At 41.7% G+C, this 15,011-nt stretch overlaps 1 protein-coding gene across 11 annotated transcripts in view; it reads left to right on the forward strand.

Moving 5' to 3' along the window:
* Positions 1 to 15,011, forward strand: part of SNX24 (sorting nexin 24) — a 76,223-nt gene that overhangs the window by 22,964 nt on the left and 38,248 nt on the right. For 2 of the 11 annotated variants that reach the window (XM_046905304.1, XM_046905299.1), the window contains exon 2: positions 5,680 to 5,817. The exons of 6 other annotated variants lie outside the window; for them this stretch is intronic. The gene's annotated coding sequence lies outside the window, so the exon portion shown is untranslated. Of the gene's footprint in view, positions 1 to 1,675; positions 1,765 to 5,679; positions 12,597 to 15,011 lie in introns of those variants that run through there. 3 more of the 11 variants (XM_046905301.1, XM_046905303.1, XM_046905302.1) reach the window with 2 other exon arrangements.

The following is a 15,011-nucleotide window of genomic DNA, read 5'->3' on the forward strand; positions in this document are numbered from 1 at the left end:
ACTCACAGCACGAATTGCAAGCACAGTTTTCTGGGAAATGAGGAAGTTTCTGTAATTGGCGTTTGGAGATGAACAGACATTTAAGGTGCTGAAGAAAGAGCACAGTATTTGGCTTTTTTGTCTCAGGGGTTGATTTACTCCTTAAGAACCGTAGACATCCTTACCATATTTGCGTCCCATATCAGTGATTGCGACTTTGCCAGCATGCTTGAATTCATTTACTGGATATGATGAACTTGCAACCTTTGTGATGGAAGGAAGGCTGCTGCAAATGTTGTGTGTAGGCTGATTCTCACTTTGAATCAGTCAGTGGTTTTGAGTTAACTTCTAATTTGACCCATCAACTCACAGGCAACGTCGTTCCTTTTGCAAGTGAGAAATGTTGTGTGCGTAGAATAGTTGCCACAAGAAGAGCAGTGTCATGGTATAGATATCTGTTGCATGAGACTTTTGTCTCTGATCTCGTTGTGACTGCCTCTAATGGGGGAGAAATGGCGATGACTGAGTTGTAGGGGGGAGGAAGTTATCAGACAGAAGGAAGCTATTTTGGGTGCAGTCTTGTATGCCTGGACTCAGAATACCTTGAGAATGGTTACTGAAGATCTCTAGAAGTCAGCATGAGGGCTCTTCTACAGCATAGTGCGTTCCCGTGCTTTAAGATACTTTCAGTTTTAAATGAGGCTACTCTGTATTAATTTCTGAGGTTTATTTAACAAAATCACGTTTGCTATACTCTGGCTATTTGACTGCTCCTACTGGCAAGTGAGATTAGATATTTTGTAGTCCAGTGTAGACCCTCTAAGTATTGTAACCTTCAGAATACCTTGAAAACTGCCCTAACAAGAGTGTAAAATTCCATTTTTCCATTGCCTACAATCTTACGCTTAATATGATACTATGTTTTTAGAGCTCTTTCTAGAGCTATTCCCTCAGTAGCTCTGAAATACTCTTGCAATTCTAAATGTACTGCGCAGTGAAAGTAAGATTTGGGATAAGAGAATTGCGTGGTTGACCCAGACTTGTTGAGATCATATCAATTTTCCATATCCTTCTGTTTTTTTTTTCCTCTGTGTATTGCGTCTAATAAGATAAATATATAGTGAGATTTTTGTATTTACAGGTTTTGCAGTGTTTCTGTCACTTCAAGTTCTTGTTCCTTATTAAGACTTCAGAGATACAAACCAGTAGCTCAGTAATTGCTTTCTTGAATCTGCCTTTAATAATTACATTTAGTAAAGCTGTATCGAAAATTAGAAAGGCAGACTAATGGAAAACTAGATTTTTCACTGAATTAGAAAGCAAGACAATCCATATATTGACAACATTTCAAGTTGAAACAGATCAGGAAAACTGTTTTGGACTGTCTGTGCAAAGAGGCAAACAGAGGCCTGATGTGCAGTGTCATCTGCATTTTATACAGCCAGAGAAACTATAAGAGATTTCATGTAAATAGGTGTCTTGAATGGGGACGGTACAAATCCGATTTGGAAGCAAGTCACTTGAGGTTTTGGTTTTTTTTTTTTAGTCAGAGATCTTTTTTCTTAACACTAGCAAAAAGCCCGAGAAAGTACAACTTTCTGCTGATTAAAGTGCCTTGAAATAAAAGGCCGGTGAGAGGGGAAACATATTTTAAGTTATTGTGTTTTATTGATTTTATGTATGTTATTTATTGTAGACTGGACCATAATCTGCAGAAGAATGTTTCTTGGGTTAGTTATGACAGCACCGTGAGCCAGTCTGTATGAAGAGGGCAGAAGAGGAAAGGTATTTGGTCACTGTTTGGTCACAACTGAGACCTCTCACCAGAAATCTAAGGCATTTGGATTCCCATTTTAAGAACAAGCAATAACATTAGAGCTATTTTCAGGCTTCTATTCCTGATATGCTGAATGTTTTAAATGCTTTAAATCAAGCAAGCACTTGATTTACATACAAGCACAGTGTTTACAGTAATAAACGGGTGCTTGCAGACATAGTGATACTTAAGGTTAGAGTAAATGGATTTACATCAGGTTGCTGGCCAGTTGCTACTGGGGCTCCCCAGGGGAAGCCCATTCTGGGGTCAGTTCTCTGTAAGGTTTTTGTTAATGATCTGGATGCAGGATACCAGTGCACACTAAGTTTGCGGAAGGTGCTGAACTGGAAGAGCTGTTTGACTCCTTCAAGGGCCTCTCTGGGGTCCTCGTGGGTCCCTTCCACCTCAGGATATTCTGTGATTGTATGAACAACAAAGAAAGCATCACTAGACAGACACAAATCTGAGAATTGTGTCCATTCATAGAACCTGTTAAAAGTGGTATACTAATATTATTCTCACTCGGAATGGAAATAATGAGTGTATGAGAAAGCAGTGCCAGTTAACAGAAGGGCTTCTCAGAAGTGCTGAGAAGAACAAAATTGAGACATGCCTTCAGTTTCCTCCTGGTAGTCTTTATTTGCTGATTGAGCAGATCAGCATTACTTGCAATTTGGGGTGGATTCTGTGGATTGTGTTAATTACTACTTCAACAGTAACGTTTCTACCTGATCTCTTCAGTTTCTGGTAGCAAAGATGGAAGACTCCTAGAAAAATATGTTTTTTTCTAAAAAAAAAAAAGAATTAATGAGCATACTTACTGTCTCTGTGGTTTAACACTAAGCACCGCCCAGCCTCTTGCTGTGTTAGAGTGTGAGAACTTATGGCTTGATCTGCAGTTTGCCAGGTAAAGCAAAACCTGCATGTGTGAACAGAGCAAAACAAGGAGTTCAGTCGCTGCTTCCTGTCATCAGGAAGGTGTTCATCCACTTCCAAGAAAGCAGGGCTCATCACATGGAACAGTGTGTTGGGAAGACAGATGCCATCACTTTGAATGTCCCTCTTCTTTACCCCAGCTTTTATTACTCAGCATGACCCTGTATGGTATGAGCCATCTATTTGGCCAGATTTTATGCAAAGAAAGGTCTGGAAAAAGATAACAAACTTTGCAGTATATATTTCTATTTCTGATTGGTGGAGTTTGTAAGCTATGTGTTTTGGGGTATGATGGGTTGACTTGTCTTCTGTGCAAAGCCTTTTTTGAAACCTGATGTATTGGGTAGTAGTCACTGTAAACTGCAGTAATTCAACTTTTCTTCCTTCAAGTCCGTTAGAAATGCTGTCAGTTTTTCCTGTCAGAAATGTTAATGTTCAATTTTAGTAGAACATTACAATTAGACATGAAGTTAATGATCAAGGTCTTACAAAGTTAGTGTAATAAAAGAGTAAGAAAATGTCACCCTTCTACATATTGTGGCAGTTTTTTTTTTTTACCTGTATGTCTTAACGAATTTTCCTCCATTTTTTATGAGCTTAGATAATAATTAAGGAGATTTTTCTACTAAAAAATCCTCAGCTGGGTTAATTCCATATTTTTTATGCATTTCAATGATACAGTAGTTTTGAGAAAAATAACTTCTTTTTAATGTATTTCATGAATGCCTTGCTTGTTGATTTGCTGAATACTTACTGTTGACATATCCCAGAAACACTGGCTGGAGCAAAATGTTGCATTGGTTCGTGATTGTGCGGATGACATCACGTAGGAGATGGTTTTGGGGCATATGTGAGCTTGTGTGTGAGCTTGGAAGGGGCTTTGTTCTTCTTTGTTTCCCTCTGCATTGCACAACCCGAATAAAGAGCCTTCAAGAATAGTGCTGAAATGAACATCAGGAAGAGGCAAGGAAGTTCAAGAGTCACAGATTCTCATGTCTGAAATAGGGACCAGTAAAGCCTTGTGTGTCATGGCACAGTGTGTCTGTGTAAGCACGTTGGCTGTCTCTGGTCTAGGTCTCTTGGCTCTCTGAGGGCTTGGGCTTTTAACCTCAGGCCTCTGAATCATGCCCAAGTGAGATGCTTTAAGTAGGTTTTCCTGGGGAAAACCATAAATTAAACCCTTTAGCGCTGCAATAGCAAAGTTCCCAGAGCCTGTAGATTTACAGTTTGCATTAATCTTGAGGCCATACTTACTGTACACACCATTCTTTGTGCTATTTCTTTCACTTTCTCATTCTTACATGGGAAGAAGCCATAAAGGTATGTGCTTTGCTCATTGGTTCCCACAACGCTGGCAGTCCTGCAAGCAAAGCAGACATGCAGAGGGAAAAAGCAGTGTTCAACTGACTTCTGAGAATGAGTCTGCAAAGCTGGATTGCTGTGTGTGGAAGTCTTGACACCATTGATGTTCGAGTGCTTAGATCTGTAACCATCATTTCTTAAGGGTTTCCCTCTTCTACTGTTTATTTCTGAGAAGGCAAATGGGGATGAAAGGAAGGGAGTGCAGCATTTGGAGAGGTGCTGCCCCAGCTATATGGGTGGTGGATGTCCCTTGAGTAGACTTCTAGGCTAAGAGCCACCTGAGTTTTTCGATGTTAAAACATCTTCCACTCTTTTTTTTTCTTTCCCTGCTATCACAATGGCTCCAGGATTTGGGTGAACCATGGAAATCTGTTCTGTAGGCCTGAAATTTGCAATAACTTTGTGGAGATTCCATAAAATTCCGGTAGATGTTATGAAGCACTGACCGTGGTGATGCCATTGGAAGGCCTCTGTTATGCAAATACTCTGTGTTCTGTTACAAGTTCCTTTTTTCTCTATCAGAAAGGTATGGATTGGCCAAACTTGCCTCCCAGTTGCATTCCTGGCCTTATCCACATCTTGGGGAATTTACTGTAAAATGTCTTGGGTATTTTTTTTTTGTATCAGAGGTGGTGGTGGTTTCTTTCTTTCTTTCTTTTTTCACAAATGAAGTGGAGTACATTTTTCTTTACGGATGTGCTTGGACTGTCTCAGTTGAAACTTTCTAAAAATACTTTCTATCCGAATCAAGTAACCTGGTACAGAAATGTCTAAGCCCAAAAATCAACAGTTGGCAAAACTGTAAGAAACCGAGTGCAGTCTTGTAATGGAAAATATTAGATTGCTCTAACTACTCGTGTCACTGCCAGTAATTTCTGTAATATATCTTATTAAATCAGCTCCGTCTCATATCCTCTTGGTATGTTACTGAGCTGCTAACTAAAAATAGCACCAGTGTGTGTGAACTGCTGCATGAAGCAGGAAAGTAAGGAATCCACTGGTGCAAGGTGAATGCCCCTTCTTTATCCCTCCATATTTCTTACTTGTGAAAGGCACGGGTGCAAGAATAGGTTAGCAGGGAGAGAGAATGTACAGAATGATGAGCAGCTGCTGCTTAAAGCAGCTGGAGGTGGCATCTCATGCACGTACAAGGCAAGGTAAGTTGCTGTAAACAGAGACTGGATGTTTCTTGTAAACGTGTAGAAAAAACAGCTTTTACTGCAACTAAAATCTAAAGTAAAACTAAGGAGAGTTTGCATTCCTTCTGCAAGGAGGTGCTGGAGACTTACAGTAATGGGGCTTTTGTGACAAAAAGTAATGGAAGGGGTTGTTTACGGTATGGCAGAGTTTTATGTGAACAGAAACTGCCGAAGTTTTTTTATGTAAAAGATGGGATCCAGAAAAATTCAAAGATTCAGTGAGTTTTACGTAAGGGTGTCAAGTTGTCAGTAAGCTCATAATAAGTTAAAAAGTATATTTGAAGCCTCAAAGTGAGGGAATAAATGTTTGTATCACCTATTTGTGTAGTGACATCTTACTGTAATTCTTTTTTTTTTTTTTTTTTGGTGTTTATTTCCCCTTGATAGTGCTTCTGAATTTGTGCAACAGGATGTAGGGGCTGTGCTTACCGGAGTGATTTGGTATCTGCAGGAGGTGTGCATACACAGCTTGTTTGGAGCAGTGAAACAGATGTGCTTCAGACCCAGGAATCAGGAGCTCGGAAGGTGATTAACATTTCATAGACAAGTTATTAGCATTTGGGTACTTTTTTCTCGCAGTGCTGCGTTTAGAAATCCTCTAGCTTTTATTAGTGGAGTATCCAAGCCAAGCTGGCTCTTCTGCAGCCTGCGCATGGCCATGACTTAGAGTCATAGAATCGTTTGAGTTGGAAGGGACCCCTACATATCATCTAATCCAACTCCTGCAATGAACAGGGACATTTTTACTCCATGACTCTTTCGCAGTCAGAAGAACAGCCAGCCCAGGCAGCAGTGCCTGCAGAATGACTTCTTTTTTTTTTTTTCCTTGCTTGAGAAAAAGGCAGCTTCAGATCTTTAGACCTCTGAATTAGAATTTTGACTCTGGTGCTTCTAGTTAGCATTTGAAGAGACTAACGTACTGAATTATCTTTGGTTCAGATGCAACATTTAGCACAGTTTTCAGTAATCTGTTGCATGTCGCCTTGCCTGCAGTGTGCAGTTCCTGAACACTTCCAGTATCAGACTCCAATTATAACCTGTTTCAAACCTCTCTGAAATTTGTTGTATCAGCCAGATAAAGTATTACATATACATGCACAGGCATGTAATTACTCACTGTTTTCTCTACTATCTTCCAAATGATGGAGAGGCCAGTTATAAATTAACATAATCCTCACTGAATCAATTTTCATTGTCTTTGGAATTATAAATATGTAATTGTGCAACCAGTGCTCTCTGATAGGTTATTCAATCTTGCAGCGCAGTGTTGCCGAGAGGATGCTTCAGTTTTATATATCGTGCTGAATACTGGTGTTTGTATTAGTATATCTGCTGCCTTTGGATCTGCTTAACACATTGATGTAACTGTATTGAGTGTAGTTCCTGAAGTGTTTCAGATGTTGCATTATCTTGGGCATGGGTGTTGAGTTGAATTTGGTGCTGCCTGAAGTCTTCCACTACTGCCGGTGCAGTCTGAAATGTCTGTGATTCAGCTGCTTGCTGTATGTACACTGCACTAATAGGAATGGAAACTAGAAGGTGTTTTTCTCTCATCCTTCCGTTCTCCCACTGTGCTCAAGTCAAGATTTGTGACTGCACTGAGTCCAAAGGGATGTGCCTGCATCCCTCTGAGTCCCTGCACCAGAGATTTGGGTTGCACGTTAGGAAATACTTCACCAAGAGTGCAGCTGGAATGGGCTGACCAGGGTGGTGGTGGAGTCACTGTCCCTGTGGGTGTTCAAGGCACGTGTAGCTGTACTGACAGACATGGGTTAGTGGGAAATACTGATGCCAGGTAGACAGTTGGGCTGGATGATCTCAGAGGTCTTTTCCAACCTTGGTGATTCTGCAGTTCTATGATTCTCTGAACTTTACACTCATTCTGCTTCCTTCTGTTGGATGTCTCCACTCACCAGCTGCAGCTCTTGCAGATGTACCTGGATAGAGCTGGCCCTGGCAGCACTGGATTTTGTTCAGACTTTGCCAGAAGTTCAGCAGCTTGAGCAGCCCTCACCTCTGCTACTGTTTTGCTGCCGGCCGTTCTGGCTTACAGCTATCCACATTCATTGTGGCCACTAGGCTAACTACGACATAGATGTTGTTAGCCACAGCAGATGAATTCGGGAGCTTAATAAGTTAAATTTCTATCTGGGCCCAGTGTTCTATTGTTTGGCCCTGTTTGTGATGGCTACTCTTGCGGTTTCTCAAGTAGTTGCTCAGAGTTTTTCATTTCCATTCTGCCTGCCTTCTGTACTGTTGAAGAGCCATCTTGTTTTCTCTAGTTTAATGCATCAAAAACCAAATCCTGATAACCTCTTTCAAGTCTTCTCTCTGTAGCAGCAGGCTCAGTCCGGTGAGATATGAAGCTGCCTTGGAGCTTGTTGAATTTGTCTTCATCCCATTTTGAAGTGCTGCTCAAGAGAAATTAACTTTGCAGGGAAACCTTTGGTGAGCAAGAATGCATTCTTTAATAAATGGCTGTAATGACTCTTCAGAAACAAACGCTGATGTTTGAAATAAAGCTGCCAATTTTGTGTAAGAGCAATACAGATAGCACACAACAGCTTAGGTTACTGTGGCTCTGTTCTGAAAGGCAGAACAAATGGTATTTCTTTGCCTTGCACTACGAAGAATGTGAAGTTGACTTTTAGTACTTTGTCTTTTGTGTGTGCTGGCTAAATCCTGTTGTGTTTAGTGTCCCTGTGTGTTTAGTAACTTGTCAGCACAGGAAAAAGCTAACTTTGTGTATCGTGGTAAACATACACGTGAGACAATCCAAAGCCAGCTTCTTTGAAGTGTGATGCTCATCACCGTGCTGTGTCCCGTTTGAATTGGTTTCTGACTGAGGAGTGCAGATCTGGGTTGCGTGGCAGATACTTCTCTAAATGCAGTCTTTACACATCGCTCATACGTTGTAAGTAATCGGTGTTTGTGCCAAGTGTTGAGTTAACTCCTTCCTTAATATATCAAAGCCTCGAGGAATAGGATGCAGTGTCTTCATTGTGCCTGCAGCTCTGCTTGCAGGTGCCACTCAGCCCTGTCGCATACTGGTGCCTGGGCTTGGTATTAGTTGGGTTACTGAGTTTTCACCAAAACTCTAAGCTTCTGAAAGGGACATCTGACAAGGCTGTTATTCCCTGTTGGCACAAAGAATGCTGCTGCACATTGGTTTAATCATGCCGGAGAGTTTATGGTAATTAAATAAGCAAGTCGGGAGAGTACTGAATTATTGCAAGTTACATGGGGCTGCAACACATACTTTTTTAACGTGTTCTTGGACACCATTTGACTTTTTTTTTTTTAGCAGACATTCAGTAACAACGTTTTGGAAGTCTTGAATAGCCCACACGTTTTCAGACAGCAATTATAAACGTAAACAAAATAACACAGACTTTAAATTATCATAGAATCGTAGCAGGAAGGGACCTTTAAAGGTCATCTGATCCAACTCCCCTGCAATGAACAGAGACACCTACAGCTCAATCAGGTGCTCAGAGCCATGTCCTGCCTGACCTTGAGTGTCTGCAGGAAAAAACTTTGGTTTCTAGCTCCTATTTAAGTGGAGTTTCTTGCAGCTAGCTAGCTGCAGCAGGGAGATGTTTCCATTGTAGCTAGAAGCTGCCTCTTACCTTGAAAAGTGCAAGGATTCTTCACAGTCTTTATGGATGAAATAGCAAAGTGTTTTGTGATGAAAGACAAGACTCCTAACATTTTGTCAGACTTCGAGTTCATCTGTTCCATGTATATATTTTTGTCATCTTCGTTTTTTTGTTGGTTTTTTTTTTATTCGAGTGTTTTATCCCAGTTCATTATTTTTATTAGAAAATTCATATCTCTTCCATTACAAAGCCTCGTGGTTGTTCTATTAGTAGAGTATTTCTGATAAGAGACGTTGAGATAATCCAGATGAAGAAATGGAGCAGAGCAGGCTATTTTTTTTTTATTTTTATAATTTTTTTTATATTTTTTGGTTTTGTTCTGTGAGGACTATAATGTACTAGGAACCTTTTCCTTTTTCAGTAAAAAAATCAAGACGTTTTTTTTCTTGAGTTTAATTCAAAGGATGTTAGCCAGATAGGTGACCACGCTGACAGCTAGGTTTTAAAGGGATTTCATCTGTGTAGCAGTTGTTCTCTGCAGGGCTAATAAAGACAAATACCAAAAACAGGTCAGATCTTGTAGCTTCTTGGTCGGTTACAAATTACATTTCCATAGTCAGTGTTTCACTGGCAAGGGAAAGGCTTTTTAACTTGGAGAGCCAAGAAAGTTATTTTTCAGGAAATGACAGTGAAGTTCCTATGGGGTTTTGTTTTTATGAACGGTGTCTTTGGGAAAGAGTCGGTTTAAAGTGAGTTGAAAAAAAAAATCAGAAAACTACTTACTCCTATATGTCAGCAGCTCCTTCACTCAGCAGTGACACTTGTGCAGAAGCCTCCCTCGAGCCTCCCATCTTGCAGGAGCTGGTCTCACTGGGTTGTGTTACGAATGGTTTTACCAGCTCTCCCTCTAAACCCTGAGAAATGTGACATACTTAAAGGCCGTCTTCATAAAGAATACCCCAGAGTCCTGTGCACGCTTCTTGTGTGTAATTCCTACCAGTACCCTGCCATTTTATGAGTGTGGAACACCTGTACTGCAAAAGAGGGTAGGATATGGAGTGTCCTTAATTATTTCGTAGCTTTGGTGGGAAAGACAAACCACATGCTAAAGACTGTTGAAGAGACCGCAGTCTGGTCTTCTTCTCTGGGCTCTAATTAATACCTGATCTTGTAGGTAGGACTGAGCTTAACAGTTTGGATCTACATAAGGGAGATCGCAGTGTTCGGAGCGCAGGGAGGATGGCAGGCTGCGGGTCTAATGGGGCTTTTGAACTGAGCTTGGGTAAGACAGAATACCTGGAAATGCGATGGGTGTGAATCTCTTGGGAGCCTTTCTTTACCAGTGAAACACTTGCAGTGTGTAGAGCTGGACCAGAGAAGGAGGGAGCATGGGTGTGTGGTGCATCCAGCTGGCTGGGGCAGCAGGGAGGGGAGCAGGGCTGTGGGCTGCTGCAGGGCTGTGGGCTGCTGCTGCCCTCTGCCTGCTTCCATGCCATCTGGAAAATGGGATCAGCCTGTTTGGGCACCACTGCCAGGAAGGAGGGATGCCCTCAGCTCCGTGCTTGTCCATCCTAACTCGCAGCTCTGTGCTTGTTCTCAGTCCCTGGAATTTAACTTTTATCATTTCCTGCCTCCAATAGCTGCCTTCATCTGTGATGTACTTAGAGCCCCAGCTAAACCAGCTGCTGCAGGATGCAGGAGGAGATGTGGCTGTAAGCAACTTGCTTAAGCACAGGACAGCTTAAGTCTCAGCAAGTGAATGGGGGGTGGATAACCCAAGCTTAGGTGATGGGGGAAACTGAAGCTGGGGAAATGTGACTGGAGAGCAGAGGGAAAAAAAGGCTATTTCCCTAGCCCCAGAGCTGCCCTGCACCCGCACAGGACTAATTTCTGCTGCTTCTCCTTCCCTCCTGAGACTGAAGTCTGAATAAGTGGATCTGTTTTCATCTGGGGGATGGTGAGGTTCAGTTCTGTCTGGGCTGCTGTGAGGTTTGGGCTGGCCCTGCCACCACCCCAGTGCTCCTGCTGATGCTGAGGACCCTCACTCTGCCCTTGGTTGGTTGGATGGAGACAGGTTTAGAGCCATCTTTTGATCTTCAGTATGCACTGCAACCTTGTCCTAATGATAGCATAACAGAGAGAAAATGTACCACTGTCTGAACAAAAGCAGAACACTAAATGTGTGGAAATCCTACCAGCGCCTCGTGGACTGTAGCTGTCATTTCATTTGTCCTGGAAATCCTTCCATATGGCCATGACAGGGATTTAAGGCTGAGCGTCTTGGCAATGCATTAGCTGTTCCTCAGACAGAAGTCTGTCAGGCATGCTGAAGCTTCTAAAGGGCTGTATTTATTTCTGTAAGTAATGCATCGAATAGAAATAGTGTTGGTAAGTTTGCTATTAGGAGAGAAAAGCGCAGTACAGGAATCCTATAGGATGATTTTCTCTCCTGGTGAATGTTAGGTGAATGTATCTGCTTTCTGTAAACTCCTCTTTTTCTGCTTCTGGTGTTTGCATCTCCTCACTCCGAGCAGAGTTGCCCCAAACCTTTTTCTCAACTGTAATTTTTCAGAAGTCTGTATGCTTTGTCGTTAACTTTCTCTCCGTGTATAAATGTACACAAAATGATGGGAATAACTTACAGTAACAATAAAAAATGGAATGAATCTAATTCCTTTGATTGAACGTTCAGAGTATCACGTGTAATAGGAATGTTATAGGAAGCCATGCTGAGACATCACTCTGTCAGTTTTCCTCCCCATTCTTGACCATATTTGTCATTCCTGTTGGATTTTGATAAACTTGTCCTTCTGGTTTTGGGGTGGGGTTTTGCTTTTTATGGTTTTTTTTGGTTGGTTGTTGGGTTTTTGAGACGTAATTACTGGAATTATGTGTTTCTACATCAAATTAGAAGGTAGGAATCTGCTGTTTTTGTCAGGCATGAGCACTTGACATGCATAAAACAGGAGGAGGTTGCTGTCAGTTTAGTTTTGCATGGTTCTCTGTGTTGTTAGAATATCTCTGCACTTGAAGGCTTGTGTATGTTATATTTGCTCCTATTTTCTTCCGTTTAATCTGTCTCAGAAATTCACAGTGGGCAATACAAATATTTGGTACCAATATTGCAATACCAATTATTTGCTCTTGCACTGTACATTGTGGTTATTATGTAATACTGTACAACTGCTGTGCTTGCTGGAGCATGAAATATTATTCCTCTTGAAAACGTGTCATTTAGCTAGAGGAGGTGTGAGTTCAGAAACTGATAAATACAGGAAAATGGCAAAATTATGTATAATTCCCACTAACCAGAAGTAGTTTCCAGTATCTGAATATATTCCATTTCGCTGAGACAAAGTAGAGGCAAAGAAGAGAGCCAGAATGTTTCCACCCTCTTTTCATCCTGCAATCGTATTTAAACATTTTCGTGGTCAGGCCCAAATGCTTTGAGTGCCTTATTAACAAAAGCCTTAAAAATTCTTCCCCAGGAGTTTCCTTCACTGTTTCGTTAGCTGTGAATTGTAGAGCTGGTGCTGCAGTTTTGGTAGGCAAAAAAGCATCAGCGTTTTTCACGATGATGTTTAATTTGAAGTTGCTTACCCCTGATGTCATTATGTGGTTTAAATTCTGCTGGAAGGGAGCTTTCAGTGACTTTCAGACTTTGTGCACACATCACTGCTAACTGTTAGGCAGTAACCAAGAAAGGTAAGTCACTTTGGGGTTCAGCATACTCATAGAAGCAAGGTTTCTGGTTGCTATGTTCATATCTGTGTCTTAGTAAGGATGAGCTCCGTTTCTTTCAGTGCAATGTAATTTCTGGTATTTCACTGACTATTGGAAAAGCATCATACTTGTCATAATCAGTGATTAATTGTTGCATTTTTCATTTAACTAACTGTCTCCTGCAAAACTTCATATGTCTTTCCAGTTATCTGTTCGTAGAACATGGGCATTATTACAAGAAAAGTGATTTCCCTGCAGTGTTGCTTTTTTCTTCCGTCTTTATTTTGGCACTTTACTCTGTGTTCACCCGTTTCCTCACATTGTTCTTCTGTCAGGGTCTGCAATTCCTCCGTCAGAGTTGTGAGGGTAGTCTACAGCTGCTCTGAATTCATGGAGAGATTCACCCTCTGCTGTAAGCCAGTGCCATCCTGCTGCCACTCGCACACAGCTTTGTCCTCGTGGAACAGCAGCACCCACTTAACTCTATGCCATTAGGATGCTCCTGTGAATTGTGGTCTGGCAAATGTAGAGGAGGCAAGCTTGGAATATGTGCACTAACGACAGTCTAATTACAGTTGAATAATGATATAGCAGTCATAAGCACAATACTTGATATTTCACGTACTTGCAGTTGTGCTTTAAGGTGCTTAATAATTCAATTAGTATTTAAATGTCCTAGGTGAAAACATTTACAGATGCCTACTTAATGTATTTTCTGCAAATTGTTTTAGATCTATGGCACTTAGGTGCTACCGTGAGTAAAGAAGCATAATTTGTAGGGTTGGGTTGGGGTTTTTTTGCTTGTTTATTTCTAATGTTTTTGTTTTAAGCAGTAGCTCATGCACTGTAGATCCATTGCCAGTCTTCCTAAACTTCAGGTGGCTGCTAAAACTGAATCCAAGGGCTCCACACTGTAGGAGGTAAAGTAGAGCATTTGTATTGACGGAGCCAATGGAAGGTTTGAAGGTATCAGAACTGTGGCCTTGAAGTTGGCATCACTGCATGCAGAAGGCTGCGGTTCTGCATTAGCAGGTCTTCTATGAGGAAGACCCAGTAAACCTGTGCGTCCCCTACATGGCAAAGCTTAGGCAAACCGTGCTGATAAGATTGGAAGGGACGTTGAACAAGTGCCACGTGCTTTTTGCTTCTGAAAACATTTACACAGTTCATTAACCGGTGGTGAAACACAGAGCAAAATAGATACCGGCTTTGAAAAGAAGGTCAACGGGGGGATTTTCATTTCCCTTTTACCCCGTGTTCCAACTGCTCTCCTTCATAAAATGACAGATCTAGGCAGAAGGAGATTTACCCGGGGTTGCACACACCTAAGATCAGGGTGGGTGTGCACAAGTCTGAGTGTAACAGGGAGGTTACCTGCCCCAGGTGTGCTCACAGCTGGGGCAGGAGCCTGGTTGGCATCTCCAGGTTGCCAGCATGCCCTGCAGCCAGCAGAAGTGCTGAGCTAACATTGGTGCTGAGGCTCTCACCTGACTGAGGTGCGATTGGGTGTCATGAGTTGGTAGCAATTGCTGGAGCTTTAGTTAATTCAGAACCGTTGCAACGTCTTAACCGGCCACTTGGTCACTACTAATTTAAGTGCTTTTATATTCTGTAACCCAGTCCTCCCACAGATTGTCCTTGAGCCTCCTTATCTGCAACACGTTTCCTCTGCAATCAGAGGCATTTTGTGCCTTGCAGAACTATTTCTTTCATGCAGTGTGTAGAGTATAAGATGTAAGTAACGTTTTCCTCTCATATAATTAGGATGTTAAGTCTGGACCAAAGAAAAAAGTTTGCATTGATTTTTCTTTGGATCTGATCCTCTTTACAACTCTGAACTTAAAATATATTCCTGAGGGTACCTTGGAGTTTTTGCACATTGAGAGGAGAATTGTTTAATAGCCTATAGCTGTTCTCCCAAAATAGTCTAAATAGACAAGGAAAAAAAAAAAATCAATGCACCCAAATAAGGTCATTTGCTCGCAGTGATTAGGACACAGAAATAGTCCTTTTCAAGGAGGTGGAACGTATCTCAAGTTATTTTGATGGATTACAAAGATCTGAACTAATTTTGGTAACGTAGCCATCGGTGTGCGGTGACTCTGGTCCCATCCATCCCGCATTCAAGCAGAGGTAGATGTGTTTCAGGCCAGATTGAGTAAAGTGCCATCTGTTTCTCATGTGGTTTGGCTTGCCAGCAAAAGCCATCGTGTTCAGGGCTGTGTTTGAAAGGCAGGTTCCAGCTGGCAGTAGGAAGCATTTATCCTGCATGATCTCCATCCCTTTTTGCTGCTCTCAGACTGTTTGCAGATTTATTTCAAAGCACTTTCGCTTGCTCCAAGTCTCAGGTCTTGATGTGATCATCTTTCCCGACCACTGTCTTTCTTTCTGCTGGAA

This window comes from Gallus gallus, chromosome Z (genome assembly GCF_016699485.2).
Source record: "Gallus gallus isolate bGalGal1 chromosome Z, bGalGal1.mat.broiler.GRCg7b, whole genome shotgun sequence".
Classification (NCBI taxonomy): Eukaryota; Metazoa; Chordata; class Aves; order Galliformes; family Phasianidae; genus Gallus; species Gallus gallus.